Source organism: Alosa sapidissima, chromosome 2, assembly GCF_018492685.1.
Source record: "Alosa sapidissima isolate fAloSap1 chromosome 2, fAloSap1.pri, whole genome shotgun sequence".
Lineage (NCBI taxonomy): Eukaryota > Metazoa > Chordata > Actinopteri > Clupeiformes > Clupeidae > Alosa > Alosa sapidissima.
Window position 1 is genome coordinate 38,983,309 of NC_055958.1, and position 6,509 is coordinate 38,989,817.

A 6,509-nucleotide genomic window follows, 5' to 3' on the forward strand; every position below is an offset into this window, starting at 1 on the left:
ATGCATTACTGAACAGTTACCTTATCTCTCCAGCACAGTGGTCAAGACCATGTTTATTCTGATAACACACTGTGTTTCAGAGGAATGATTTGGTGTCCATCAACAATGTATGATGGTAATGGATACAAATCTACCAAGTCATTGAGGTTAAGCCATTGCAGCCTTGTACTCTGTTTTGTCACTGAGTACAGATGGTATTGAGAATGATAGTCAGCTTTATGTATATCCACCACAAAATACACAGCTGCATCATTTTGAACTAAAATAATGAGAAGTTCTTGGAACTTGATGAACTCATCATTGTTTGACACAAGGAAATATTTTATATGAAGTACCTTTGTACTCTATGTCTGTGGAAACACTAGTATTGTGTTCTGAAAAGCCAAACTCTCTCACTGCATGTTTAATTGCATCACTGTAAAGGCTGGGATAAAAAGCACAACTGTCTTTGACTTACAGAAGCTGACTGCAGCCCTGCCCAGCTGAAAGATATGCCTGAAACATTTGATGTCTTTCGGATAACGCTAGGCATATGTTTTTGACGTTTTTTAAATGCCTTGCACATCTCTTGAAGTAACTGTGTTTACTTTCAAAACGCATGGTCCATACTCTAATCAAGGGGCCGAATTTCAAAATTAGTGCCGGATAATGACGCATGAAATGGTGTTTGGGTTTTAGTGTAGTCTCAGGAAATAACCACTTTCTTGATTCCAAATATTCTTGGATTAAAATATCAAGATAGGCTACTTTTGTGCACAAATCATATCAACAACATCCTTAAGCTTCAGAGTTAACTGCCACACACCTGTCTCCTGGAGTTTGGACTTTGTCACCAATTAACACAGGCAGCAGCCTTAATACATTCCAGTTCTAGCTTGACCAGAAAGCTTGGACCCCAGAGTTGACAGCAGATGGCTTTGCGAGAGCATCAGATCCCTTGTACTTCAACTGCTTGATGCGTCGGTTCAACAGTGAATATGTAAACCATTTCTTTTCCTTGATGAAGTACTTCAAGTACAGTGCAACATCATAAGATAAGACACCCTCAAATATGTCATGGCCTAAGCAAGGTGGGAGACCAGGCTGGCAAACATGAAAAGACTCAAGAGCATTGCAAACAGAATTTACGTTTATGCCTCTACTGCTTTGTCCGTCTTCAGCTTGTAGGAGTGCAGAATCGTACCTTTCAGGAGTGCGCTGTGGACCACAAACATTTGGATCATTCTAAAACTCGGTTCTTGTGATTTCACATTATCTGCAAAAGAACGGTACACAGAACGGCTAAAGTTTTCAGTGAACCCACCAATGCTATGTGACCCCAAATCATCTCCTGCAATACAATATAGACCCCCTTTGACTGTTTCACCGCCAACAGTTTGATTTTTCTCAAGATTTTTTAATTCCTCTAGAGTCTCTGAGAACACTTTAGCAATTCCAAACTGTTTCAGGTCATTCTCTACACACAGTAACACAAGGGACATGTGATCGGTATTCAACCGCAAATGTGCAGGCAGATTTGCCACAGAAAGATTGACGGCAAGAACTATTAGTAGACAAACTGGCTTCAGATATCCAACAGAGTGAATACGAGATTGTGCAGTCTTAGATGGCTGTGAATAACGTGATGCTATTAATGGAGGGTTTTACGTAGCCTAGCATAAAGCTATAGGTTATTATTTATTTAGCGTATCTATAAGGCTTTTTTTCCTTATCAAAAGTGAGGGGGACAACTGTCGTCTCTTCAACACTGCGGGGGACGTATCCCCCGCTTCCCCTGTACCGCCGGTGCACTTGACAGGAAAGTCTGTCTTTGTGTCAGTGTGTGTGCCGCATATCTCTCGAACCGTTAGTCCGTTCGATTTCAAACTTAGCAGGTGTCTTGCTACTGGTAAGTGTAGTGCCAAATTTGACTTTTGGATAAGAAAAGCAAAAGATATTGTTGAAAATATCGGTGAAAGGAACACACATGGGCTTTCTCCGCTCTACTGTTTCCACTCCCCTTCATACACAGCACTGTAGGCTTGCATATCTGTTGAACCGTTAGTCCGATTGATTTCAAACTTGGCAGGTGTCTTGCTACGGGCACGATTAAGTGCAGTGCCAAGTTTGGATACAAAAAGCAAAATATACTGTTAAATATATCGGTAAAAGAAGCAAACAATGGCTTTCTCCACTCTACCGTGGCCACTCCCCCTCTCACACAGCACAGGACCAGAGGCAGAGAGGGTAAGCAGAGTTTTGGCAGCACTGAATCACGGACGCAAGATGTTTAGATGATTATCATGTCTGACCTCAACTATAAAGACTCCCTGTATGCAGTTTGCTTGCATACAATGATTCCGCAGATTTTGCAACAATACGCCAACAAACACGGGTATGTAGTGGCTATTCAAATTCAAAATGACATAATAAAAAGTATGTGCAATAAACTGATGCTTCGAATAGCCCAGGCTACTTTGGACTCGTGACTCTGAATTAACAAACGACAATTCCGACTGCAAGGTCCCAAATTGAAACGAGCGATAGGCTAATGGTCCCGAATTTAAGGACGTTTCAGAGGACGTGCCATACAGCTAGACAACGAGTGGCAGACAGAGCGATCTCACTTATGCTACCAAAGACTGTTTTTGAGTCACATCGTTGCAAATCTCCTATGATGATGTATCTTTCTACAACATGGTTTGTCTTCTATATCATTGAGCTATTCAATAGGCTAAACATATATCGGAACTCCCCCTATTACCGTCGGTCCCGTATTTCCACCGTCTTGTGTGTATGTGTCACTTAATATCAATTTCTATACAAACCAAGACAGCAGACTCCTAAAGAAACGCAACCACCCACACCATAGGTGTATCTAAATTAGCTATGTACCAAAAATGACATTTTACCGTTTTACCGTTTTAATTTCACGACGAGAATTCTCGGTCTAACCGTCCATGTGCCGTTGAAACGGTGTAAATTGGCGACCCATCAGGCCAGCACTATAACTCCGAGCGTGGTAAACAAAATCGGATATTTCAGGCAGTAAATGCTCCCGTTAACAAACAAACCAGATTTTGTTCAAATCTGCACACCTATGGCTACTGAAAAATGTCAGGTTAATTTAGCAAATGTTATTTTGAAGTGTTAAAAAACATCGTTGTTTTAGAATTTCTGAACAAAAGTGGTGATAATTGGGGGTGTTACGATAGCCTTATCAAAGCTTTAGGCTTATGTCATTTCGATCAGCTACAGACAAGTGGCAGACAGAGCGTGATGTGACTTATAGGCCCATGCTAGCCTACCAGAGAGTCACATCGTTGCTTTCAAACTATGATGTATCATTCCACAAAATGGTTTTTCAGTAGAGCCATAGAAAAAGAGAGTTGCGACACTCTTTGAAGTCGCCACCACGCGGTTCACGTACGCTTCAACAGTTCCAAACAGCTCTTTGCGTGTCGTGTTATTTCAATGGGATAGACAGCAACGAATTATTGAACGGGAAACATTACAACAAACCAAAAACGAGTGTTATTACGTGTTAGCATGCTTACATTATAGTGTCAATTATATATTGCGAGTATAATTAGTTTGCAACATCGATCTAAAATATGTTCTTTGGTAGTTCTAACATTGAACGTTTGTTTCCTTGCTGGACATGAGCGGTTATTGGATTCCTACATTTGCCTGTATCACGCTAAATATACTTTACTTACATTGTCAAAATGTAGGCTATGCATTTTGTATCCTTTTTGTGTGGACATTAGATCCAGTGTCCTTTTCAGTTCGTTTGGTGAGATGAAGATGAAGGTGCCCCCCCCCCAAATCTACCACACAACTTTGATCATTGTAAAACTAGCAATAAACGTCTAGCAAATATATAAATATATGTACAGACTACATTCAGTAGCCTAACAGCTTAAATTTTAAAAGTTTGATCAATGCATTAAATCTGTTCAGTTCTTTTAGAGAAATAGCATAAAGGTGGCCACCACACAGCCTTGGTAACATTTTAAGACTAAGCCATAAACATGTGAAAAACACATAGGCTAAATAAGAATCAATAACAACTTAAATGTGATTAATACGGCAAGATAAGACACCCACTGTTTCAATAACACACTTGTAACTCAATAAGCAATCACCTATTTCAATAAAATACTTATAACTTATATTTCAGCCAGCTGGTGAGACTATGAAAAGGATGACTGATACATGTTTTCAATAGAATTTTTATTAAGTTTTCAATGTGTGTTTCAAACAAGAACAGGAACAAATGCAAAAAAGACTGGGAGGAAGGTATGGTGACACTGCAACATAAAAAGGAGGTCTGACACTCATTTAGGTTTCCAAAAAATAAAAAGATTTCAGTTTCCAAAGTTTGAACAACACTTGTGTGTGAACTACACAAAAGACACAATGTGGAAGGGATGGGTAGCCCTCTGTGTACTTTGTACACCTATAAGAGGGACATGGTAAGGAGGATGCAACATTTGGCTGGAGTCGGGAGTGTTATGGGAGGTGTGGAAGATGCTGGATCAACACAACTCCACCTGTCTGTCTTCGGTTACAAGACAGTGTTTAATCGTGAATCATTTGTGAAGGGTCCAACATGGCCACATTTCTAACAGGCCTTGAGACACATGTCTCCACCTTTTACATGTACATTTCTAATTGGCCTTGCCACATGTCTCCACCTTTTACATTTCTAACAGGTCTCACCACATGTGTCTCCACCTTTTACAGTCTGAATCTGCCATATCAAGAGGAGGCAGCGTGACCATTTGAATTCAACCAGAGGTAAGTTCATGTCACACTTTCAAACCAGAATTTGTTTTATGTGTGGTATGTATTGGGGGTGGGAGTGGTGTGCCTGTGTGTGTGTGAGGGGGGGTTGTCTATATCTTTTATATTTTAAACAGAGTTGTATGAAGTAGAAGTATTGTGTTGTGTAGTACTATGCAGTTATAAGCAGTACTATGCAGGATTGCTGCCTCTGAAGACAGACAGCAATCCTGCATACTGCTGTAATAACTACACAACACAATACTTCTACTTCATACAACTCTATTGAGTAAAAGTGTGTTAACGTTACAAATTCCAACTTAGTCTCAGCTGCCTTCCATTATGCTGTACAGATTTATATATCAGGTGATCATCTTTTTAGGTGTCTTGTGGATATCAATCCTGAGAGGGTGACAAGGGTAAATGACAAGAACAGAAGAAGTACCCCTACCGAGGTTTCCACCTTGCTCAGAAAACTGATGGACTATCGTTAAGCCCTCGTCTGAAAATGATGAGTATTTTACACATACTTTACAATGGTTGAAATGTGTCCAGATGCTATTTTTACATTATTGTTGTAAGTCATGGGGGTTGTCCAGTTACCTTGAAAGGACTAATTGAGACCTCGGTGCAAAAAGCTGGAATTCCTGGCTTTTCCGGGTGCTTAGAGCAAACCAGCATGATTTGGCACCAGATTCAGCGAGCGAAGCACGAGAGGAGAGACCTGCATGTCGTAGTCATGGATCTGGCTAATGCTTTTGGGTTAGTACCACATAGTCTTTTATGGGAGGCTTTTGATTACTTCAGAGTCCCAGGTAGCATTAAAAGCCTATACTGTAGCTAAGGCGTACTTTATGGATATTCAACTCTGTTTTACCACGGCAGAATACACCACAACTTGAGATTGGCATTATGGTGGGATATACAATATCCCCATGCTTTCACAATGGCAATGGACACTTTGGGCACAAATTTCCCCTACATGAATCCTAGTATACCCTATCACCTAAGCACAATCACAAATAAGTAAAGTGAATGTTACTTGATTTCCTCCCTGATTATCATTTACACCCTTGTACTTTACATTCCTCTAGACATAATCTGCCAGGTTATTCATTCTCACATACACACATGATACACAAGCCCAATTCGATATTTTTATTTTCTATGATAATTATTCTGTATCTTATTCAGCCACCTCGAAATACTACTAGATAACGTGTCTGCTTTTTACATACATACATGATACACGAGCCCAATGCAATGTTTTTGTTTTTTCCGTGATAATTCTTCTGTGCCTTATTCCCTGACCTTTGAAATAAAATTTTCGAAATACTATTATATAACATGTCTACATTTTACTATACATATGTGATGCAGAAGTCTAATGCAATGTTTTTGTTTTTCATGAGAATTCTTCTTTACCTTATTCCCTGATCCTGAAATAGGATTAGAGTCAGTCTACATATTCCTAAATCACTACTTACTATCTTGCTTCATGTCCCTTTATTTTTCTGTATGTTTTTTTTTAACCTGACATATATAATTTAAATAAAATGACTGTTAAACCACAAGTAATCTAAAGAATGTTTAACCATGCACAAATAAGTTACATGAAATAAAATGACTGTTAAACCACAAGTAATCTAAAGAATGTTTAACCATGCACAAATAAGTTACATGAAATACAATGACTGTTAAACCACAAGTAATCTAAAGAATGTTTAACCATGCACAAATAA

The 6,509-nt window shown here is 39.3% G+C and overlaps 1 long non-coding RNA gene across 1 annotated transcript in view; it reads left to right on the forward strand.

Moving 5' to 3' along the window:
* LOC121692085 overlaps positions 1-6,282 on the forward strand; it is a 40,430-nt gene extending 34,148 nt beyond the window's left edge. The window contains exons 2-3 of the long non-coding RNA XR_006025228.1: positions 4,698-4,782; positions 5,150-6,282. This is a non-coding gene — a long non-coding RNA (uncharacterized LOC121692085). The remainder of the gene's footprint in view (positions 1-4,697; positions 4,783-5,149) is intronic.
* The last annotated feature ends 227 nt before the right edge of the window (positions 6,283-6,509 follow it).